The sequence below is a fragment of the Ambystoma mexicanum genome, chromosome 6p (assembly GCF_040938575.1).
Source record: "Ambystoma mexicanum isolate Mex_15411 chromosome 6p, UKY_AmexF1_1, whole genome shotgun sequence".
In the NCBI taxonomy this organism is placed as follows: Eukaryota; Metazoa; Chordata; class Amphibia; order Caudata; family Ambystomatidae; genus Ambystoma; species Ambystoma mexicanum.
In genome coordinates this window covers 324,903,959-324,930,393 of record NC_090935.1, presented here as the reverse complement: position 1 = coordinate 324,930,393, position 26,435 = coordinate 324,903,959, and positions in this window count along the sequence as shown.

Below are 26,435 nucleotides of genomic sequence, written 5' to 3'. Positions count from 1 at the left end.
TTAACATCTCAAATGATACTTGAGCGTTCTTGTTCCAACAGAATGGTACCTTTGAGCATTTATCTTTTTGGCTATTCTTAGCGGGGTGAGCGTGGTAGCCTATGTAAAATTGTAAGCTTGAAAGCTTTTTAATCTTTATACATCCATGATGCACAAGAAGTAAATATCACCAGGACCTTGTGCCACCATTCCAACACACGAGGTGTTTTCACACTCCAAGATGGCCGCCCGTGTCTCCCTCACTGCTCACCATCTCCAGCCCCTCCACCACACTGATGCCTGCTGGTGATTGGGCCCCGCAGCAACATCAGGAGCCTATCGGAAGCCGGCAGGCGTGAGCCGGCCCTTCCAGGAAAGGCCCTGAGGGTAAGGCCCAACAACTGTCCAGAGACTATCCCGAGCTGGCCAGTGCCCAGAGCCAGACCCCCTGCTTATGCACCCACAGAAAAAGCCACATGTTGAACATTCAATGGAAGGTAACTTTTGCTACACTTTCTAAGCTTGACTCAACCACCCCAATTCCAACAAACTTTGATTCAGGCTCCTGACGCAGAACACACTCCACTGTAATACCAAATCCCACTAAACTTGCTCTTCTTGGGTCTCGAAGTGATGTGTACACACATGTGACTTCTGGCTGCGCTGTGATTCTCGCATTTAGGTGAAACACTGCCCTAGTTACTCTATGTACTCTAATGTGTTTTTGGCTGCGCTGTGATTCTTGCATTTAGGTGAAACACTGCCCTAGTTACTCTATGTACTCTAATGTGATTTTGGCTGCGCTGTGATTCTCGCATTTAGGTGAAACACTGCCCTAGTTACTCTATGTACTCTAATGTGATTTTGGCTGTGCTGTGATTCTCGCATTTAGGTGAAATACTGCCCTAGTTACTCTATGTACTCTAATGTGTTTTTGGCTGCGCTGTGATTCTCGCATTTAGGAGAAACACTGCCCTAGCTAGCTCATCTGTACTTGCCTAGTTTGCCACTACTTGCACTTGCCTAGTTTGCCACTACTTGTACTTGCCTAGTTTGCCACTACTTGTACCTGCCTAGTTTGCCTGCCTACCTAGGTCCTAGCCTATTTGTACTTGCCTAGATTACCTAACTACCAGTATACAGTCTCTTACTAGATTGCTTAGACTTCCCTGCTACCGAATTGCCATAACTAATATAGCTACACGTCTTTGCACACGGCACCAGTCTACACCCATAGCCCGAACTTGGATTTGCCTATCACTTAACACCTCCCTGCCCACGACCATAATGAAAATCACCCAATACCAAACATTACACCTTGTACTGAGCCTCCTCACCACCATGGCACTTGCATCCATTGCCTCACACCCCCCTAAGGATAGAAACATGAGACTGAGGGCAAGATTGTCCTGTCTCCATGAACCATCATCCTACCACAACTTTAGAGGCTATATCGATCTAGCAAACAAACGTTCGCAATACTTCAAATCTGCCCCTCTCCACCCTGTCCTCATAACAACTAACCATCACAAAGAGTCACCCCAACTAAAAATAAACTACTTCCCACTACTATACCAACTAGCACCCTATCACTAACTGGGTCACTCATCAATGCTAGATCCATGGTAGCCCACGCTACAGAGATTTCTGACACTCTAACCAATGAGAACTTAGACCTATTGGTCATAACCGAAACCTGGCTCCATGAGGCAGCTAGCCCTGCCATCATGCTAGCAATACCTGATGGCTACCAACTACTAAGAGTCGACAGACCTAATACCAAAGGAGGTGGCCTAGCCATCATTCACAAATCCACCTTACCCATCAGATTAGCTACTACCTTACTATTTCAATCATGTGAACTCCTTACTGCTAAACTTCACCGCTCTTGTAACCGCACCCTTACCATGTATGTCATCTACAGACCACCTGGACTACTAGGATCCTTTGAAGACGACCTAACTAGTATCTTAACTAATAACACTAAAGACCACGCTCAAATTCTACTACTGGGAGACTTTAACCTGGGCTTTAATGACTGTAATGACAAACACGCCCTATCTGTTGCTTCACTATTGAATGACTAGGCCCTAACACAAAAAGTCTCCTCCCCTACTCGTGCCAAAGGTAGGACCCTAGACTGGGTTGCTGATCGGAATTGCAGCATTAGCATTACCAACATAATGCCGCAATCTTGGACTGACCATTACTTAATTGTATTCAAGGCTTCACTTGACCTTATCTGACCCAACCCTATACTTATGGCCCTGCCACTCCCCACCAGAAGTAAAAACGATATCACTGCAGAACAACTCTTACCCCACCTCCTCCCCACTCTCAACAATCTAGATAACATCACAGACCCAACATCCCTTGTGGAAGCCTACAACAGTACGATGGTTAAGGCACTTGACTTGATTGCCCCCACCAAAATTCGTAAAAGCAAACAACTTTGTCACCTGAACAACTGCTTCACACCACAGTTGAAAGACCTCAGAATTCAAAAAAGAAAGCTGCAGTCAATTTGCCAACACTCACCCACTGAGGAGAACAAAATTAAATTAGCCACTCTCGCCAAACAGTATAAAAAGGAAATCATAAGCACTAAAAGGAATACCTTTAATGATAGAATATCTAAGGGTAAATCAGATACCAAGGAACTATTCTCCATCCTCCGTGAAATGGAATCACCCATACCCCCGACTGATAACATTCCTAAAAATAAACTCTGGTGCACTAATATACAAAATGCCCTGGCGGGTAAAATTAGCTTGCTCCAAACCAAAATTGCCAATAAAAAAGCTTCCCTACTCCTGCCAACAGAGTCTACACCTCAGTCACAGTTTCCTCTAAACCAGCCCAACACCCCCCACCCATTTAGCTTCAGACAAATAACTATATTAGAGACTAAAAAATCATACTACCTCTAAAGCCATCCAACTGGAAAGGTGATAATTGCCCAGCCCAAATTATAAAAGATGCAGCTAGAGACCTAGCCCCCTTCATCTCTAAACTCATCAATGCATCCTTTAAGTCTAACCTAGTGCCTATTAACCTAAAACAATCTTGGGTGCTTCCCTTGCTAAAAAAACAAACACTTGACCCCTCAATACCGACAAATTACAGACCCATCACCACTGTCCCATTTCTGCTTAAAATCATTGACAGAGTAGTTTACCTGCAAATTCAGGACTACTTAGAAACTTACAATTTACTAGGCTCACGTCAATCTGGCTTCCGTCCCCTTCATGGTACTGAAACAGCCCTGATTGACCTTAAGACCCAAATTGACGAGTTGAAGGACAATGGCAAATCAGCTATGCTACTCCTCCTTGACTTATCTGCGGCCTTCAACTTGGTAGATCATGCAGTCTTATGCAATCACCTCAGTTCCGCCGCTCATTTTTCAGGTGATGCCATAACTTGGGTACAATCCTTCCTTTAAAACCGGACAATGAGAGTCTTCTCCCCCCTAGCAGCCGCTGATCCCACACAAGTCTCATGCGGTGTCCCTCAAGGATCATGTGTATCTCCGACGATGTATAACATCTTTACTAAACCTTTGTTTGACAAGTTGGACAGACTGGGTATTATCTACACTAACTATGCAGATGACACTCAGATCCTTATCCCCCTTTCGGGCAACTTCTTGGAAGACACAGCCTTAGTAAATAAGATATATCTCCTCATTCAGGCATGGATGGCATCTCACGGCCTCTGCCTGAATGACGACAAAACTGAGTTACTGATCCTCGGCTCAGAGTTGGCCATCAATAAACTTGACCCGAACTATGCCTCATTCAACATCGACTCAGCGCTCACCTTCAAGAAACAAACTAACTCACTAGCATCTTCCACAGCATATACTTGTAAATTGATCCGAGCATGTAGACCATTTCTAACTGAAACTAGTTGCATTACACTAGCTAATGCACTCATCATATCCAAACTGGATTACTGTCATGCCCTATATGCAGGATCTAACAAGTATATCCTTGATGAACTCCAAACTCTCCAAAATAACGCTATCAGTGTAGCTTTAAATATTCCTAATAGAGCTCATATCTCCACCTCCAGAAAAAATATCTGTTGGCTAAAAATCAAAGACAGATTGCCCTCAAAACCCTCTCCCTCACCTCTAAATGTCTTAACAACATAGCTCCCCGCTACCTGGTAAACAGAGTCAACAAGAGAACCTCAAACCGTCCCACTGAAATGACCAATGCCTACACTTTAGTGGTGCCCAGATACAAAGAGAGCACAGCTGGCGGCTCCAGTTTTCTGGTCATAGCTGCTCAAACTTGGAACAGACTACCTCTTGATCTCAGAATGGACCAACCCTACCCTAGCTTCAGACGGAAAGTCCTCACCTGGATATGTTCCAATGACACTTAGCTCAACCCCCCCCACTGCCATTTGCTCTAGAGACCCTTGATGTTTGTAACTAGACTAATTGGTTTCTAGTCAACTAGCTTTAACTTTATTTTCGCCCTTGCCTGTACATGCACCTTGTTGCTAATTTGAACTGTATAACTGTATTTTCCTGCAACCAAGTTCTCTAGTATCTTTGTATTGTCTGCGCCCAGCTACCCTTTGGGTTTGGTTTCGCGCTATACCAAATAAACAAACAAACAAACAAAAAAACTAGTTAAAGCTGTCAATGGGGCCACTGTTTTGGAGAAGGAGAAGGAACGGATAAATCTGCGATACAAATTCGCAAAAACTAGGAATGACTGTAGAGACTTCACATTATGTGGAATGAGCCAATTCAAAATGGCCTCCACTTTGGAATGGCTCATTCAGACACCATGGTTGGAATATCATAACCCAGAAATTCAACTTCTTGTGTCTGAAAGACACATTTCTCAGCTTTAACATAAAGTTTGTTCTCTCTGAGCCTTTGAAGGACGGCAGACACATGCTTAACATGTTCTGGGAATGACAATGAATATATCAATATGCCATCCAAATAGATCACCACGAATTGGTCCATCATGTCTCTGAAGATGTTGTTCATGAAGAACTGAAAAGTGGCGGGAGCGTTACAAAGGCCAAAAGGCATCACAAGATATTCATAAAGGCCGTACCGCGTCTTAAAGGCTGTCTTCCACTCATCGCCCTCACGAATGCCAACCAGATTGTATGCTCCTCGTAAGTCCAATTTAGAAAGGTACATGGAAGTACCTAGCTGATCTAACAACACATTTATCAATGGTAATGGATACTGGTTCTTTATAAGGGTGATACAGCAGGCAATTGGGATGGCCGTATGAACCCCTTATCAAGAGCTTTATCAATGTATTCTTTCAAGACAACATCTTCTTTGGGAGTGAATGAGTAGACCCGACCAGTAGGGATTTTGGCCCCAAGAATAAGTTCAATTGGACAGTCATACAGGGCCTCATTCCGAGTTTGGAGGTAACCACGCCGGCATTGCGGCATGGCTGCCTCCAAAATAGTTCCGACACCGGCCTGGTGAATGGAGTAATTACCGGTCCATTCCGAGGTCGGAGGGACTGGTAATTCCCCATTCACCAGGGCCATTTCCCATTCCCATTTGAGCCCCCATAGGGCTCAATGGGAAGGGGGAAGGCAGCAATAATGGTACCGCAAATTGCAGTACTGTTATTGACCCCGGTGTCCCTTTGTGGGTCCCGTCCTAAACTCCTGATAAAAGCAGGCGTTAAGGAAGGACCCAAAAAGGCAACTCGTAATAGGGCGCAAAGGGATTACCGGCACCGGTGTCAGAAAAATACACGCGAACAGTAAAAGCTGCCATAACTTCTTGAATGCATCTCCAGGAGTTTGCGTGAGAACGTAACAAGCAGAAGAAAGCCAAAGATGTAACTGAAGAGATGCGAGGGCTCAGATCAAGGTTTCAGCTACCAAAACGCCATGATGGTTCAATCAGAAGCAGCGGGCGACGTCTCCACGCTGCTTAAAACGTAATGCAGTAATACACGTGATTATCCTGAATCACGTGAATTCACCGGCGTGAATAATGCAAACGTCATTTTCCAGGCAAGATATCAAACAACCTCCATTTAGAATAGAAAGGCTTAGCAGTTCTATGAGCATAACCCGTTCTGCGTGAAGACGGTGTTCCAGGTCCAGAGGTAATATGTCTACCATGCATGACACCCCGCACCTCTGACGCGCATGTTCTGGGAACCAGGGGCAAAAGACCACTTCGACAATAGGTCCAAAGACACTTGTCATCTATGAAAAAATCTAAGAACCGGCCTGCCCGTAGAGGGGTAAAAAGTACTCTTAATGCCTTCTTCAAAGTGATAGAAGGCTCTGTCCCTATGGTTCAAACCGAACATAGTCAGCTGTCAGCCCACACTATCGTGGCAGATATTGTGAATCCACCTCTAAGGGAAATATTGCCCACTATTGACCTTGCAAAGGAGTCCAATCCAACACAGGACGCATCCAAACAAAAACAAATTCTTCCATATTTGCCCTTGGACACACTTGTAGAGACTATTACACAAACAGAGTCTGGTCACCATGTGTTCGCAAATACTGTCCATTGTGAGAAAAGTGTCTTCTTTGAACCTATTCCACCTCGACTTCCGTTCCTTCAAAAGAACAGAGCTAAGTGGCTATAGCCAAACTAAAACAGGCAGTAGATGCATACCTGTTGGAACGGCTTCCTTGTTCAAATGACCAAAAAACAGTTCTGACGCAACAAGTCCAGTCGTCAGATACCATTAATATCCATCCTGAGTGCGATTCCTCCAGTCTTCAACACAAAATGCAAGAGCCATATATGAACGTAGGGAGGATACAAAACATCCAGCACATAGGTTTAGGTCAAACACGAAGAATAGCTTCAGTAGCAATCGACCTACCAGTAATTCACAAACACTGCTACCGTCGTCGAAGTCTTCAATCTTTTCCTTCATTTTGAAATGTAGAGAAGGGCATAATAGTAGTGTTTTAAATATATTCAGAGATGTTGCTGAGTTACAAGACGTCACTTCAAGAGACATAGATCAGATTGAGTTCATATCTGATGTGTCACGTTCCATTGTCAGACTATGGATCCCGTCAGGGGTGGTGGCAAATACCATTTGGCAGGCGAAAATGTCTCTGTTTGAGATGGGCTTTTGGTAGGCACAAGATCCAAAATGCCCTCCAAATCAGATCAAGGGTCAAATTCCCAAACCCAACATATATCAGAGCATCCAGGTAATGAACACAGGTAATGTAGGAATGCAAGGAATGCAATTCGCCTCAAGAAATTAACCACTAATGACAGACAACCGCCAGGTTCTAAAAATATAAGACGGCATACACACCTCTAAGTCTCTATTAAGAATTTGCCCTTCCATTTCCATATATTGGCCTTATAAGAAACATGGTTAAGTATGTCCCCAATATGGGATGATTATGATGCTGCTCTCTTGCCAGCTTTGATAACGAGAGGTAGACCCTCTTCTGGCCTCCTTGTGGCTGTCAACTGTCAATGGGGCTGTCCATCATACCTTGGGCATCCGAAAACTTTCATCTCTAATTGGTCAAAGTCACAATTGCAGCGCAGTTATTGGCTGTTTTAAATATATACAGAAACTCAATTGCCTGGGTAGACGAAGCATTTTATAATGGTTTGAATAGACTATTAGAGTTGATCAATATATCTTCCTCTAACTCACATACCATCATTATGGGAGACTTGAATCTGGATTGCTGCAAATTAAAGCATCAAACCCAAGAAGCTGTTACTTGTCAGAATTTTATGGCAGAAAGGAACTTTGTAATGGTCAATGGTGCAGTCGAGGGTGACATACCAGCCCAAATGACGTGGTTTTGCAACAACCGTGTGAGCACTATTGATTACATTTATGTTGATCAGAGTCTGTTTAGACAGGCACAAAAGCTAGATATTAGCACCCAACCTCGTAGTAACCACAGGTTGCTTGCCCTCTCCATTGCATGAAATCTATTAAAGCCTAGAGATCTAACGTCGAACAGTGGTTTCGGGGTTAACAGTGCGAGGACAAGACTGTAATGGTCCAACACCAAAGTTCTTGAGTTTGAGCGTTTGGTACTGCGAGATATGGTTACCGTTGGAGTCCAATATTCAGAGATCCTTGTGCCTTTTGCCTATACGATGACCATACCAAGCAAACCACATACAAAACACAGACATGCATATGATCAGGTCATCTCAGACAAAAGGATAGAATTTAAGCAAATAAAACGAACGATTCTTGCATCACAGTGCAGTAGTCATTGGCAACAATTAAAATCTGCTAAAACCCGGTACAAAAACTGGGTACAAAGTCACAAATCGATTATTTTTCAAAGAGACAGTGAACAAATGGCAAAAGCAATGATTGACAGGAATTCTGCTGAGATGTGACACCTTCTTAGAAATCATTCGAGTAAAAGAGAAGCGGATGCGCAGCTAAATGCAGTAAATGAACATCAATGGGTTGCATACTATTCTGTCACCTACAAGCGCCTGATAGTAGGTGGTATCTCGACTTCACATTAGCTGACATTGAAGAAATCATCAAAAAGGCCAGCTCATCAAGGGCAGCCGGTCCGGATGGCATTTAAAATGCTACTCTTAAATCCAATTCAGTTGAGTGGGCTCATATTTTATACCACATTTTCCAGGCAGTGGTGACCGCACAATCTATTCCTTCATCGTGGCAATCTTCAGTTATCATCCCAATTTTCAAAAAGGGGGATAGATATCTGGCACAGAACTGTCGACCAATTGCGCTTTTAGATTCCCCAGGGAAGATTATCTCAAAAATTGTACTGCACGACTTTAATAAGTGGACATTGGCCAATAATCTGTGAGAACCCCAGCAGACAGGGTTTATTGCGGGGATGGCCACTCAGATCAACTTAATAGCCTTAAATGCTATTAAAGTTCATTGCCAAGACACCAAGCAAGCATTGCATCTAGCTTTTGTTGACTTGCACTCTGCATTCCACTCTGTCTCACGGGTGCTTCTTTTCGATAAGTTGAGGCGCGATTACTGCCCATCAACTCTGTTTAAGATTATTCTTGCTTTGCACTCAGATACCTCCATTCGTATTCGTCTGTCTCTGGATGGGGTCGTATCATCACCCATACCAACAGACTGTGGGCTAAAACAAGGTTGCTTATTAGCATCTTCTATTTTCAATTATTTCATCCATGATACGAGATACATTTTTCAAAATGTGATCTCCAACTCTCCAAAAATGAACAATCAGCAAGTAAACAGTCTGATGTATGCGGATGATATGGTACTCATTTAAAAAACCCAGTGTGACCTCCAGACCCTTCTATCAGCACATAATACTTATATAGTATCTAATGAATTAAATGTTAACACCAATAAAACTCAAATAATTTTGTACTCGCCCAAAAGAAATCGTCATAATAAATTTTCATGGTCCATAAGTCAGACGATGTTAAATATAGTCTCATAGTACACATACTTGGGTATGATATTTGAAGCCTCAAGTCAACCAAAAGCACAACTGGAGCAAGTGCAGAAGAAACTAGACACAGCCATATCGCAAACCAGGATAATCATGCATAGGTATGGGATATTTTCAATTAGACCTGCTTGGTCCTAATGGAGCCAGAAAGCAGTGCCAAGCCTACTGTATGGTTTGGAAACTGTAGCAGTAAATTCTAAATTCACATTTGATAAATGGGAAGCAAAATTTTGGGAAAATGGTTTTAGCTTTACCGCTATTCTTCCCTTGTTCCTGGCTTCACTCTGAGTTGGGTCTGATTTCACTTCAAGCTCTATATAATTGGCGCTTGTGTTCATTATTTAGGAAATGTTTAATATCTACTGGAAATAATGTCATCCTAAAAGAACTAACTGTATATATGTTTACTACTAGACATAAGTTTATCTTACTTTGGCTTAATGTTGTTTATACTGTCTTGTTCAATGCGGATATGACAATTGACATTTTGATCAATAACCCAGATAAGGCAAAAGCCCAAATTTATAATATGGATTGGATCAAAACGTGTGAATCGTGTCTGTTCTATGTAGAAGGGGACTTACAGCGCTTACCTCCAAAAAAAATGCGATGTCTTCTGGGATATCTTAATAGAGCACCTTCAGTAAAATATTGCTCTGAAATTCTACGATTGCGTTTTGATATCTGGCCCTTCTAATGAAATGCAAGTTAATATCAATGCAAGAAAATTATTGCTACTTTTGTGGCATTGCAAAAATGCCGGAAACACTGGAACATCTGATAATACAATGTATTCACTTCACAAGACACTGCCAATACTTAGGCAGTTTGGAATCAGAACAATGCTGGTCAGTGATACTGAACAGTTCTTATCTTCCGATCCAAATAGCATCAGTACATTTTCTGGAAAGTCTGCATTTAGAAAGTGGAAACGATATCTCTTTATTTTCCAAATAAGGTTTATTTCCCTTATTTTTTGAGTGTGGTAAATCTGTTTTTTCTTGTCTTTGGTTTCCTGTTTTTCAAATGTTTTATGAATTGTATTCTGTATAGAGAATTTTTGCTTTATTTTCGATTATTGTGTGAAGTTTTAGTTTTATGATTATTCCAATTATATGCTGTTTTTGTACTGATGTATTGATTTAATGGTGTGAAAATATTTGAAAGGTTGATTTAATTTAACCAAATCAATAAAAATAAAAGAAATAGTCTGGTCTTGCTGTAGTAGTGTCACTGGATACGGGCAATGGCTTCATCCCAATCCATTCTTCTTCCATACAAGGGATGCTCCAAAGCCTTCCTTTCTTCGTTGTCAGCGGTTTCTGTCAGAACATGCTGCTCTACATTTTGCTACCTTACATAGAAACACACTGCAGCTCTGCAGACTTTTATAAACCTTGCCACACCTTGAGGCCTAGCCCCAGGAAAACTTAAACATTTATAAACAATTTTCATTCATTCTATCCATGTTCCACTCATTCTACTTATGTTATCTGAGCCCTGTAGATCCCCCCACCCGTACTACTCATAATATATTCAATGCAAATCCCATTTTTAGCCTGCATGGACTCTTGACGGACAGTAGACAGCTGGTGAGTCACATGTGCTAATGAACACCACGGAAGCCTCTAGTTCATTTTTAGCACAAGCCACATTCTTGGGAAGGTGGGGGAGTTTTGCATCTACTGTACTAAGATTATACAATGCACAGGATCTTGACATTACAAATGTATCCAGCTAATAGTTAGCTGTACTTTATATTTAAACAATAACTGCATTCTTCAGTGTCTGCCCATGTCCTTCGTCAGTGCCTTCCCATGTCTGTGTATGTGGTTATATCTGCATGAGAGAGCCTTCCCAGTGCCCCTCCTTCCCCCTAATCCATTGTAGCGGTGCGGATGGACCTTGGTTCCTTCCCAACATTAACAAATCCTCCTCTTCGGTTCTTACTAGTTCCACTTCTAAACTTTGAATGATATCGGTCGTATCCCTGATATATGCTGGTGTTTGTAGCACAAAAGGCTATAAAAAATGATCAACATAATTAGACCACGGTTCAATTAGTGAACCTATTGCCGACACTATAGGTCTACCTAGTTGTTTCTCTACATTCAAATGTACTTTAGGAAGTATATAAAAGATGGGTGTCCTCAGGTCCATTCTGCACAAGAACTCATTTTCGTTTTTGCAGATCCACCCTTCAGTTTCTGCTGTCTCACATCATTTGGAAATTTCAATTTGCAGTCTAGATGTAGGATCTTTTTTAAGTATCTCATAATTTCTGGTGTTGTTGAAGAGCACAAGTGCTTCTGCTTCATATGCCTTTAAATCCCACAGCACCATCCTTCTGCTTTTATCGGCCAGTTTGATTACTATACTCTCGTCTCTTTACAACGAAAGGAGGGTGTGGCATTCCTTAAAAGTGAGGTTGTCCCTGTAGAAATTTGATGGTGGGACCTTTTCTTTAAGTGAGTTGAGAATCATATTCTCAAATCAATTGTATTTCTGGTCTCATTGTGTTTGATGGGGGAAGAAATCTAGATGGACTTAAGACCTGTGAAGTTCTCAGATGGGACATAGACATTGGGCCTCATTCCGAGTGGGGTGGTAAGGGATAACGGCACCGGTAAGGAGACCGGTGCCGGTAATCCCTTACCGCCCTTCTACGAGTTCCCTTAGTGGGTCCCTCCTGTAACGCCTGGTCTGACCAGGCATTATGGACGGGACCCTTTTAGGGAAATCACAGCCAATAACGGTACCGCAAGTTGCAGTACCGTTATTAGCTACTCCCCCTTCCCATTGAGCCATATGGGGGCTCAAATGGGAATGGGGAATGGTTTTTTCAATGGGGATTTACCGGTCCCGCAAAGGTCGGACTACACCGTTAAGTCCCCATTGAACCATACCCGTCCCGGTACCGTTATTGGAGGCAGTCATGGCGCCATGACTAGCTCCAATCTGGAAATGAGGCCTGATGTTTTTAAATAAATATTTGAGCCTAATTAGGCAAAAGAACGTTCTCAGTTCGATTTCGGTTTCAAAATGGTCAGCGCTTTTACTGGAACAAAGTTCAGGCCTTTATTTAGTATGCTTATTGCCTCCAATGTTAAAACATGTTTAGATAAGTTGAAAATCTGTGTCAACATTGTGGCTGCAGTGCCATTTGTTGTCGTTCCCACTGTCTTGTCCGGACCCCCGGTCATTGTTGTCTCTAGCCTCCTCTGGTTCTGCCCCTTCTGCCTCATCCCTGAAAAAAAATGTTGTCTACTAATTGTCTGGCCCGGCCAGAGGTGGGGGCTCCCTAGTCTCAATCTCACTCATCTGATTCACTACCACTTGTACTCACACTTGTCTCTGAAAAAGATACAAAAAATCTTTTTGGGAGGTCTACCTACTCCAAACCTATATGCATAGTCACAGTTCTTTTGATTTATGTTCTGATAAAAATCTGGTTGTAAAAAACGATAAGTTCTTTCTTCTTTATAATTAGTGAGATCTTTTTTGAATTTCCAAATTTCTTTGTTTAAATTAAACTGCCTGAATTTTATTATTTCTTTAGTTTGTTTCTCTAATTTCGTTTTTGCATCTTTAATTTTTGGAGTTACAATAAACTAATTCTCTAGTGATTGTAGCTCATCACCTTGTTTTTTAAGTTCTTCTTTGGCTGTGTCAATGATGAAAATGATCCAGTCTCTACTGCATTTGTTACCCACACCGCTAAAATTTCCTTTACATTTTGGGTTATCTACAAACACCCGCAGAATGTTTTTGACTTGCATGCCTTCAGGTATAATGCCTGTTCTTAGGTATTCTAACATCATTTTCCCATGTAGTTCTGTTCGTACCAATTCTTTCCTTTTCTGCTCTATTACATCTACCTTTTTTTCCACTGTTTTAATCCCTGGTGTTGGCCTGTAAACCAAGGTCCGGCCCTCCACTCATGAATTTTTTTAAATGTTCCTCTGAGACTGACACAATATTCACATCCTCCATGTCCATGACTGCCTTTCTTGTGTCCTTTGGATAAGACTGTCTTCACTGTGTACTTTTAAAATTTTCTTTAGATTTGATCTCCAAATGAGTGCAATCTATACCCCAACAGCTGAAGAGCTGTCCAAACTTATCAAAAAAGATGGGGTCCGGTTTTGTGTTTCTTTGTCTACCGGATGCAATAGCCAAAAAACAGCACCTTACAGAGACACTTGTTTCTCCAAATCTTCGCCCTACATTCACTCATCCCACTTCTCACATCTACACATCATAGTTAGGCGCCTACTTGCACCTTTTACATTTCAAATACTGTTTTAATGTATTTCAAGGAATCTTACCTAATTTTTATCAAAAACATATTTCAATCAACATAGCCTACCTCCAAACTCGCATCCGGTTCTGGCACCCACGAATGGGCAATTACCGGGCTACACTGGCCCAACCAGACCCGGTAATTGCCCTTTCGCGGGTGCCGGGTGCGGTACATCCCCATTCCCATTTGAGCCCCATAGGGCTCAATGAGAACGGAGAGGGTGGTAGCACTGATATCATTTATAACGGTACCAGTGCTACCATCATGTTCTGCTTGTGGGTGCCGGTACAGCCACCAGGTCAGACCTGGTGGCTGCAAGGGCACCCATGAGCAGAACTCCTAGTATGGCGGTACGGTAGCAATGGTGCCGGTAGCGATACCGGTGCTGTTGTTGCCTTACCACCATACTTGCAATGAAGCCCAATGTGTAACATTGGTATAATTCACAACAAAATCAATTTCTTTTGCACCAATGTCAGTCAGTACGGCCATGTAAGAACACTCATCGTGCTCGCTTTACCCTTAATGCTAGTAAAGAAATGCCATGCCACAGTAACAAAACATGTCCAGACTAGTTGCAGCAATGTAGGCCAGGACAGCCACATAAAAAAACTCATCATGCTGACTTTACCCTTGATGCCCTATAACAAAATACCATGCCACAGTAAGAAAATATGCCCAGACTGGCTGTTGTTGCACAAATCAACCCCCCCGCCCCCATGAAAGGGCCATTTCTGGGCCCAGCACATGCACATTCATACATCATTAAATTAATTCACCCCCTCATTCACGGGCTGCACACCCATTCAGCATGCATACACTCTCTCATTCATCCATGCACCCATACAATATACTCTGTCCCATTCACACCCAAAACACCTGCACACTGTCATTCACATGAACACTTACAGACACAAACATTCGCCCCACCTACAGCTCTGATCCAGACTACAGACAACTTCATTGCAAGCCACCTGCAACAAAGATCCTTCTGCTCCCGTGCAGCATTCAACAGGAACAAGGAAGCAGGGAGCCCTCCAGCACAGATGTGATGGTGCTAGAGCACTTCCGCCAAGCCTCCCTTGCACCTTTCAATGTGTGGGGTGGTTCAAGTGCCCCCCAAATGAATGGTTATCCCTGCCCGGCCACAACCTGCATCCGCAATGGCCCATGCAAGGCTGAGGAAGCCAAATGGTCCATGACCTTGCATGGCACAGTGTGCATGTGCACTGCAGTACTAGTACTGTTAAAGTCAGCCCAGAAGTGAGTCCTCATCTGCAACAAGCAGCTGGGGGCACACTCAGTGTTCACACTGGGCTGCCTAGGCTCATCGATAATGAGTGATCTGTGCCCCATCACTTATTATGGATGAGCCACCCCTGCCCAAGCAGAGACTGCTGGTATTGTCAAGCCTGGATAGTACTAGGTTGCAGAGAGCCATGGTTTTGTGTGGGGAGGTCAGATATAGCAGGATGACACAAATAGTTTAGATATGTAACAAACAGCTTTTGCCAGTAGCTCTGACTGGGGGTTCAGTGTGGGAACGCTGCCTATCAAGAGTGCAAGTGTTCTATCAATTCAGTTAGCTCTAGACATGTTCCCATTTCTTTGCCCTAAAGGATCAATATGAGATCTTTTGTTTCAGTGCTGCAGATCATGAGTTCCATTTTGGTTGGGTTTCATTTGAGTCGATTTGTCATCATCCAAGAATCAATCCATGATAGGAAAGCACCAAGGTCCAATAGCTTTGCTGTTCAAGGGTCAGTGAGTTTGTAAATTATTTGAATGTTGTCTGCGTAGTTGAAGCATGTGAGGTCTGCACTGTTAGTGAATTCCAGGATACAGCCATGGAGATGTTGACAAGTAGCAGGATAAACTGAATCCTTGGGGTACACCACAGGTGAAGCTGCATGGGTGTGACCTGAATGTGGCCATGTTGGTAGTCTCTGTCCTGTCTGAAAGGAACAATTAGATCGAGCTTAGAGGGGGTCCCTCCAATCCAATGACCATGAATCTGTTGAGCAGGAATCTGTGGGTGATGGTATTGAATGACACCGAGATGTCAACAGAATAATTACACTTGGTGTGTTTGTGTCAGAATTGTTTTTGAGTGTGTCTCATTTGGCAGAGAGGGTCTTTTCTGCTCCCGTGATAGTTCAGAATGTATGCTGTGATTCATGGAATAGGTGTTTTTTTACGCCTGGATCCAGAATTGGTGGTACTTTAATTTTAGTATTTTTGTAGTGAAAAGTCTGTTGAATCTGGTTCTCAGTGTTGGCTGTAGTTTCCTGGACTAGAGGTTAACATGAGTGGTTTTAATGTCTCAGTGGATGATGCCTTGTTCTACTGAGAAGTTAAGGAACAATTGGAAGAAGCAGGCAAGTCTGGGGTGTTGGATTGGGGCTTTCTGGATGTTGGAGGGCATGGGAACTTTGGTGATATTGCTAGATTGCTAGCATTGACTGTGCTCATGATTCCTTGCACTGAGAAGGGGCAGAAGGTTCCCAGTATTGGAATAATGATTTAGCCTGGTGATGATTTGATTGCAAGCTTGCATGCTATAGGTTAGCCTATCTGGTCTTGGTGCCGCTTCCCAAAGCTGTATGTTTAGCAAACACCATCAATGTTACGGTGGTTTTAAAAACCATGAAACAATGTTCTCCTTGAAATGTGAGAATAGGCCATTAAACAGTTTTTTCTGACCATGTTGTGCTGATTTTAATCACTGTGTGCAATGGGATTGTCAACTTGTTTTTTTGTTGCAATCTAAATCTGGATTTTATGGTGGAATTCCTGTCTGTATGTTACTAGGTAGTTTTCGATCTAGATTTACTCTAGCCTCCTGTAGTCTATCTTGAGATGACAGGGTTTGGGGGGGAGGGGGGATCATCTATCAACTTGCTTCTTTCTAGAATGTGTTGAAAGCAGCTTTCCCGGCACTATGGCATGGGTTTGTGAGATCCATCCATGGAAGTTGTTTCAGTTGTCAATCTGCTGTCTCTGTCGGGTTTGTGTAGGTGGGGGCAGAGGCGTTGCTAGGGCATGGCTAAGGGCACTATAGCCCCAGGTCTTTTGGTTGTAGCCATGGATAGAAGCTCAGGGCTACAACTAAAAGGCTAGCTAGCCCCTAGTCCCGACAGTCCTGAAATAGCATAGCCCTTGATCTTTTCCAGACCTAGCAACACCCCTGGGTGGGGGTAAGGTTTTAATGTTGCTAACCTGTTGAGGAGCACATCCACTTTGATGTCCTTCCAGGGTCTGACCGATATTGGAGAAGGCCTCACATTTGGGGTAATGGTGTAGCTAGAGTGAAATGGTGAAAAGAATGGCAAGATGGCCACCCTCGGGAAGAGGAGTTTGGGGTTCCATAGTGGTGATGTTTGGTTATAGGTCAAAGGATCCAATCCAAAGGACCGAAATGCAATAGGGTCAGCAAGGACTGAAAAGTTTGGAATTTTCTTTTTGTGGGGTCCCCCCCAAGACCCTGTTTTTGGTGTAAAAACCACTTTTTTTACCATATGAAAACCCCAAAAATATATATATTTAAAAAAAATTCGACCCTTTGCTTTTCGATCCTATTGCCTTGACCCTATTGCATTCGATACTTTTGGTGTCGAACCTTTGACCGGACACCATGATGTTTGCGTTATAAAAAAACAGGGCAACCCTAGGATGGGCAGAGCGGTATCAGGCAGAACTGTGGCAGTGAAAGCGGCTTTGGGAAGACGTGGACAGTAAGAATGAAATGGGATGGTACTCAGCAGTGAGAGAGAAATGGTTTAAGACCTGGGTCAGTGAGAATGACATGGGGAAGAACTGAGACTATGAACGCCTAATGGATCAGGAATTAGTCAAAGGAGTAATGGAACGGTCATGGTAAAGAACAGTCAGTGAGTGTTACGTGGCCAGAGCCAGGACACTGTGAGTTTACTGGGGGCAGAACTGTGCCAGTGAGGCAAAATAGGGTGAAACTCAGCAAATGACAGCAACAAGGGACTGAGCTTGGATAGTGAGAGGAAAATAGGGCAGAACTGGTGTAGTAAGAATGGAATGGGCCAGAAATGTTCTGTTATGTTAATGTGTTTTATACCACGCACCACTGCCATGTTCATGATCTCCAAGCACTGTGGAAATACAAAATTAAAGGTGTCCAGTTAAAGTTTCGAAAATAAAGGATCGAATGACATTTTATTCGAAAGCCAAAGGGTTGAAAAAAAAGGTTCGGATTTTTATTTATTTATTTTTTAGTTTGGTTTGGTAAAAAAAGTTTTTTTAATAAAGAAAACGGCGGTTGAGGGGGAACCTCCCCCCCCCATAAAAAAAAAATTCAAACCTTTTTTAGACCCTTTGACTGTCGAATAAAAGGCATTCGAACCTTTTGATTTCGATACTTTAATCTAGAACCAAATTAAATGGAGCAGAAATGGTTATTGATACTGCCAAGGGGCAGTGTGAGTGACATGGAGCAACAAGGGAACAGAGCTTGAACAGTGAGAGCGTCATGGAATGGAAGAGTGGAAATGAGAGAGAAATGGGCCAATGAAAGTGACATGGGGCAAAGCGTGGTCTGTGAGAGTGACCTGGGCCAGCACTGTTTAGTCAGCGAAACATGTAATAGAACCAGTGCAGTGAGATTGACATGGGCTAGAACTGGAGAAATGAGAGAGTCTTGGGTAGAACTGGAGCAGTGAGAGAGCCTTGGGGAGAACTGGAGCAGTGAGAGAGCCTTGGGTAGAACTGGAGCAGTGAGAGAGCCATGGGGAGAACAGGAGCAGTGAGAGAGCCATGGGGAGAACTGGAGCATTGAGAGAGCCATGGGGGGGGAATGGAGCAGTGAGAGAGCCATGGGGAGAATTGGAGCAGTGAGAGTGCCTTGGGTAGAACTGGAGCAGTGAGAGAGCCTTGGGTAGAACTGGAGCAGTGAGAGAGCCATGGGGAGAACTGGAGCGGTGAGAGAGCCATGGGGGTAACTGCATTAGTGAGAGAGCCATGGGTAGAACTGGAGCAGTAAGAGAGCCATGGGGAGAACTGGAGCAGTGAGAGGGCCATGGGGAGAACTGGAGCAGTGAGGGGGCCATGGGGAGAACTGCAGCAGTGAGAGAGCCATGGGTAGAACTGGAGTAGTAAGAGAGCCATGGGGGGAACTGGAGCAGTGAGAGGGCCATTGGGAGAACTGGAGCAGTGAGAGGGCCATGGGGAGAACTGGAGTGACTGGTAGCAGCAAGAGGGAAAGGGTAGAGAACTGTGGCAGTGACATTAACATGATGCAGAGCTTTAACCGAGCAAGCAATATGCAGCAAATCTACAATAATCAGAGTGACAACGGGCAGAACCTGAGTGGTGAGGGGTCATGGGGCTCAACTGAACAGTGAGAGGGGCATGGGGCGGAAGTGGAACAGTGAGGGACATAGGACATAATGGGGGAATAATAATGATTTGGGGCAGACCTAGGGGTAGGGGGGTGGTGTGGGGCAGACCTGTGCATTTTGAGTGACAATGGACAGGGCTGCGCTGCTGAAAGCTAAATGGGACATACCTTGTGCAGTGTGAGTGACATGGTTAGAACTAGGACAGTGAAAGTGACTACGGTTAGAAACTGCATCCTATTACTTCGCAAGTTAACGTTGGAGCCTGTGAATCATTGAGGGTATTTCTTCCCATTCAGTTACTTGGATGTTGACATAATTGCATCTGTAAAGCGGCGTGCCTTTCATAATGTTTTTGAAAAATAATTGTTCTCATGATAAACTATACAAACTAGCTATCGAACTCATAATGTTCCCATTCAGGTTATATCAGTAGTTTTTTTTGCACTATTCCCTATTCTGTTCCTCCATGCCAATATGACTGCCGTATTTACTAGCCTGGAAAAAAGGGGCGTTTAGTAACTTCATAGACTACAAATAGAAAGACTATCACCATGTTCCAGCATTCCCTGGGCTCTGTAAGCTCTCTTTGGATTGAATTGAGTCACAACCAAACGCAGGCCAAAGGTCTCCCCACCATATTTCCATTCAGTAAGGCTAGCAGCCTGTTAGGTGGCCAGGTAAGTGTGAACACTGTTAGCCTGTTCACCCGGCTCGCCCTTCTCTCTTTCACTGTACTCACCAACCTACTAGCACCGTCTGGATCCTAATTCAGCTTCATCACTCACTACTAATCATAGTGAATACCATCAGTCTACCCATTCATTAACAGGTCGCTACCAGTCTATTTACTGAAAGGTTGGTTATTGCTGGCCTATTTATTATTATTTAATCACTATATCAAGATACAAAATTTGTTCTAAAATACAAAATACAAAATTCGTTCTAAAATTCATTCTAAAAACAAGTATCAAATGTAATTTCATAGATCCATTGAATTACTATGTACAGATAAACTAAGATTATACAAACAGTCCCAACCGCAACCCATCTTGGCAGACTAAGCTAACCTAAGGCGACCCACACTTGAATTGACATTTGCATGATATTTCTTTATTGTTTTATTGCACTATATCCCCCTGACCAGGATCTACAATGACCGTTTCAAGTTTCTTGGAGACATTTAGCCAGACCCTATATAGATCGAGCTGCAAAATTTTGCTCTGTGTGTTACAACATCGTCGCCAGAAATCAGCTGTTTTGATGGTATCTGAGCAGTGAACATAGTCACCTTAGTATTTTATATAGCTACTGCCCATTAACAGACATTCAGTCAAGACATGTTTTTGGGACTCCAAGGCTTGTGGATTTTTGCACATTTGACATATTCTATCAACCTTCGGTATCTTCAATGATCGGCCCATTACTAGTAACACTGGTAGCTGATTCAAACGTACCAAGAGAAAAAAATGGCGCAGGTCCTTAGATGGGCATATAGTCAAGTATCGCTGTGACTACTTATACGTATAGAGCCTTACAGACACAAATCCATAGGTGCTTACGGAGGACAGATGAACAAAGTGTTCCCCCCAATCTCACAGATCAATTTTCCTGTACACATCTGTTTTCAACTCTTGCTGCTCTGATTGCCAGTCGTGCAACCACCTCACCTTAGCAAAGATGTCATCAATGCTAGATTCATAGGCCAGTCTGGATGCACTATAGACAGTTGCACGCCCAAGGTTGGACAAAAAGTGAGATTCAGCACTGGTCTTAGTTTGTAAATATAACAGTACGCGTCTCTTTGTAACCGCCGACTCCACAGAGGATAGCCCAAGTTCAAGTCTGATGATGGCCATGGGGAGGCATGAGGGCAGCCCCGACACCTTTTTCCCAGATTTTCTCTCGATACGATGTAACCAATCAAAATCAACCATAGTCAGACTTTACAACCCATAAATGATAGAAGGTACAAGGCATTAAAGATACAATCGTCTTGCTTTCTCCCCAATCCCCCGGTCCACAATCCCCTGCTGGCCTATTTATTGGTTTTCTCCTGAGCCCCCATCCAACCTAATCCCTATCCTTCTGATTTCTCCCAACAACACTCCAATTGTTCCCTCCCTAACTTCACTAACCGCAATTGTATCTAACCCATGCCTCCTGCTTGGTTCCTCTCCTCTTCCTGCCTCCTCCTCCACCTCTAACCCCACCGTCAGGTTCTGGAATACCTAATTAATCTGTCAAAGAACCTCCTTTATCATTGATCACGTCAACTCCCATCCTCACCCCTTCAGTCATGGTCATCTTTGATATCTGAATCACTGCCTGTGACACTGCCATGCTTGCCACTCACCACACTGATTATGCTGCCTTCTTATTGCTCCCCTTGATTAGCCACACAAGGAAGTGAGATAGTCCTCATGTTCAAAAAGGCCTGTCTATTTGCCCATCTTCCACCATTATATTACTAATTTTACTAATCTACTAATACCACAACCCTGTCAGCTATTTCCATTTAGAAGTGACCTCCATGTGAATTTTTGCTTATTTTCCAAGAAGTTTCAAAAATTGGTGATTTAAATTTTTGTCATATCACAAATATGTATCTATATTTAATATATAACAAGGTGCCCAAATCACTATTTGACTATTAGTCCATTTTGGAGCAAATGCATTTGTGTTTCAAGTGCATTCTCTCCACTTTGGGCCTGAAAACTGCCAGGACACTTTGGCCTCTAAGACTAGTCAGTGCTGTATAAAAATCAGGTTATCACATACACTGAGTTGTTTTCCCAAACTATCTGGGTTCACCCTACTGCCAGGTGTTAACCCAAATAGCAACTCCAATTAAGGGAAGTACTGGTAAGGGGGTGGTTTATTTGCAAATTATTTCTAGAGGAACCCAGCAACTGCCTATAAAGGGCCCAATCTCAGCAACACCCCAGAAACCTTCAAATGTTTCCTGACAGGACTCAATGGGCCTCATTACGGGGCCAACGTTAACCCTGCTGGTGCTACCGTCGGGTTGCTGCCGGAACAGTAATATTTTACCAGCGCCTTATCTCCCGGTGTCACAGGCTCATTACAAGTCCGGCAGCCGGGAAGCCAGGGGCCGGTATATTTGTTCATCCCCACTGCCATTGAGTCCTGTCGGACTCGATGGGAGTGGGGACACGGGAGCACCAGCACCGTTAGCGGTGCTGGTACTCCTGTGAAGAGTCTTTCTACCATGGCCTCTGCGCCTGGCAGGTTCAGACCTGTCAGGCACAGCGGCCACAGCAGGCAGAATCGTAGTTTGCCGGTCCAGAAACAAGGGTGCCAGTGAGCTTACCGGCATCCTTGTTTCCATACCAGCAAACTTATAATGAAGCCCAATGACTGTTCGGGCAAAAACCTCAGGTCGGTATCCTCATTGGGGACCAGAATACTGAAAGCTACCCTAATTTGGAAATATCTCCAGTTTCACCTATTTACCCCTAATATGGAACTGGTTGTTTAGGGATGAGGGGATCTTCAGAGCTGATCTTTGAGTGTGATGATGCTTATGTTGTTGGATTGCAGTACAACATATTACCTCACAGCTCCTGATTCCTGTGATGTGGGCTTATTGTGGCATAAAGCACTATGCATGCAACAATTGTGTCATAGCCTTATGGTAATAGTCATATAACGCAGACATGCCCCTGCACAGGAGCCCTGGACCATTCTGCGACTGCACTCTCAGACAATATATTATCAGAATATTACACTTATTGTTCTGAATGGCAGGCTTGCAACATATCCTAGTGTAAATCCTCTGGGTTTCTGTTTAACTAGTCAATGTCCATGTGTCCTTAATCGGGCATGTGCTTAATACAATCTTCTTTACTGATAGTTTCGTTATATAATCAGATATGAATTATCCTTATTCATCTTGCTTGTGACAATTTCTAGTGCCGAATACGGCCGCAGCGTTCCATGCACTGAATTTGGCACTATATATATATCATTATTAATAGGGAGCTTATATCACTTCTTTTGGCTTTTGATATACAGATGGACTACCGGAAACAAAAGGTTTTCTTGGATACTTTTTTTATCTATCTTTGAAAAAATAGTTAATTCAATTAAACCAAATAAAAAAAAAATATATAAAAAAAAATAAAATATAATAGTGAGCTTTGAATACCTGGGTTAAACAGAAACCCAGAGGATTGACACTAAATAGCTTAGAGAAAGACCGTCCCGGTCGATACACATGTTGGCTTTTATGTGACAAAAATGTTTATACCATCATTAAACACAACTGGACAAAGTAATGTGTTTCTGAGAATAACTACAATGAAGAGACAACCTTGAGAACAAATGAATCATGAGCGCAGATAAAGCACAAACTCGTAACCTTTACAAACGTGGGTAGGCAGGGCATTTAGGGCAGGAGTGGGGCAGTGGGATGACAGCTAAAGGTTTGGAGGAGGCAATAGTCTGATTAGAACTGGGAGTGACATTTGAGATGGGCGATATAGAAGGCCAATCGCAGTAAACATCAGATATCCTTCTGATTCATCTCAGTCCTGTTGAAGGATGCATGCCATGTCACTCTTTACACCAAGTTATATCTCAGCAGAGCCAATCATCTAGTTAGACACATGGAGGGAAATGAGTGGAGACCGCATTTAGGATGAGGTATGGCTTCTTTGAGAGTCATGACGTTTGGAATTTCCAATTCATTAACCTATTTTTAATTCTTTTCAAATGAGGAATTGTGAGTGTTTCTAGATGCCTTTGGTATCGTCTGTATAGACGATATTTGAATGTACTCACCGAGAAGATCAGAAGATGTGAGCAATGTATCCTGGGTGCTAGAAAGGCTCTTTATCAATACAATGTTTGCATATTTGAGCAATAGTAACTTTCATGCAGCCTTCGTTTGAATTCTTGGTATTTATTCTGTCACTTTAGTGGGTGCGCATTAACCTAAAACCATCCATGCAAACTTGAACGGATTGTTCCTGGCACCGGTGTAAGAAGCCCAGAGCTTCCTTGGATTCGCCAATTTCTGTTGGCGGCTTAACTGAGATGTTTCTGCATTGCTGATGCCAATGACCTCTTTACTTAAGAAATGTGTTCTATTTCATCATTGGAAGCATCAAGCTGAAGGTATGTTTTCCGCCATTTACAACAAACTTTCAGGCTGTCCCTGTGTTGCAACAGCCCATGGAGGATTGACGGAATGTGGTGGAAGCTTATTGATTGATTGATTCTCAGTATTTCTAAAGTCCTGATGACTAAAACCAGACAAGCAAACGTAACTGCCGCTAGACACGCAGATTCCTCAGACTTGGCAATGGAGGCTATTGTGTCTCAAGTTAATCCTGAAGCTAAACTAGCACAGTCTGTGTCCTACATTTCTCAAAAGCTCACCTCGTGTGATCGTATTTATACAATCACAGACAAGGAACTCATGGCCATCCTTTACATGTTCATAAATTGGACTCATATCTGTTGGGCAAGGCCCATGGTGTGCTTTACATGGAAAAAAGTAACCTTCAGTCTTTGTAATCCGCATAGTCCCTCACACTTTTACATTTTTTTTTTAAAGCGCTCACATAGCCCAGAGGCATCGAGGTTCTGTTACAGGAATTGTTTGTTTTTTGGTTGCATAATTGCCTTTCTTTTTTTTTTGTCTTAGTTGCATATTTATAATGCCTTAAACACCCAGAGGTTTCTAAGCACGGACCTGGGGATCGAACCTGTGTTGCTTCGTGTCGTCTTGTTGCCGCTGAGCTATCCTCCCGGGACTTTTGTTTTCATATTTGGTTTAATCACAATGAGCAACAACCTCTCCCATTGTGGTAAATCACAGGAACTCAAAAGAGATCTACCAAGAACAGCTTGCACCATTCCTCCTGAAAGAAATGTGGCAACATTGACTTTCCAAGATGGCCGTCAAAGAGCAATAACATCCTTGCAGAAGCTGAACCCATCATAATGGGCACACTAAGATCTGTAATTCTTTATCAAGGAAATTGTAACTTGTTAGAAGGAGTGACACTTTGAACTGTAACCCTCCTTACAGCACTTAGCTTTGACTCGGTTCTCACTCCTAGTTGGCCATCCTCGAGAGAGAAAAAGACACTTGCTCTGTTACAGTGCTAGTGCTGTTGACCATCTCTTCGCACTAAAGTAAGTTCTTGTATTAAGGATTCCTCTAAATGTGCTAGGATCAAGAAACAAAAAGGAACTCTTTGCATCATCTGCTACCGCTAACCACTGCACCTGCTCCTTGTCACAAAGCCAACCTTATACTTTATCATAGACCTGCCCAAGGTTGCAGATTCCGCCACCTTTTGGGCGATTCTGGGTGCTCATACAAAGCTTGGCTACTTAGTTGCAGACCAAGGAGTACATCAGCCATATCTCTGGCTCAACAAATAGCCCAACGTGAAGTCAGAGCATGAACAAGGTTCAACTGTCAGGAATTGCCGTCATTGGTGAGAGGGCAAGTTAGATTGATTCTCTTCTAGATTCCAACCTGTAGGCAACTCTTGATGGTGAAGGTGCATGGGTAGAGCTGATATGGGTGGTTCAAACAATAGGTAAATCACAATGTTTCCGTAACTATGGCTACAGTGCAAAAGCCGTTCCGCTTGACCTACCACATGCCGAGCCCACTGTCACTGCTACAGGATAGCAAGAAAAGTGCACTCGCTGCAGCCCATGTGTGGCACCACCATCTGATATTAGTGCACGACACACTCAGGGGCCTCGACAGTATTCAAAGAAAATGCAAGGCAAAATATGGTGCATAGTTGATTGAGCAGATTGTGGGCAAGAAGCACGTGGAAGTCAGTCACGGGTATATATGCTTCGGGTTTAATCTGAAAATGTCTTCTATTGCATCCCAACAAGCATGGGGCAGGGTGTAGAAGGTGGAATACTGTCAGGCTCCATTCTTCTTGGTCATCTTTACTTACGATGGACCATGCCATCTCTGCACAGTAGGTGCGACATGGTCAACCATTCCAGGAACACTCCCCAGCAAACACGTAGGGAAGCAAGGGATTATTTAAGAAAAGACATCGCAGAAAAGGCATGCGATGGTGGAAGTGTAGGGGCACCAATCTGCATTGTAACAAACTCACGAATGGTTTGGGAATTACATTATCATCAATTATCATCATTATCATCAATTAATCCCAGTCTGTGCCCAAAGGGGATGCAAGCCTATGAAGGGTGTCCACACCTGGTATCACACGCTCGTGTTTTCCTGTGTGTTCCGCCGATGAGGACTCGTGAGGCACATCAACCTGCAACCTGAGGAGCAAGAAGATGTTGCTACAGACGGTTTT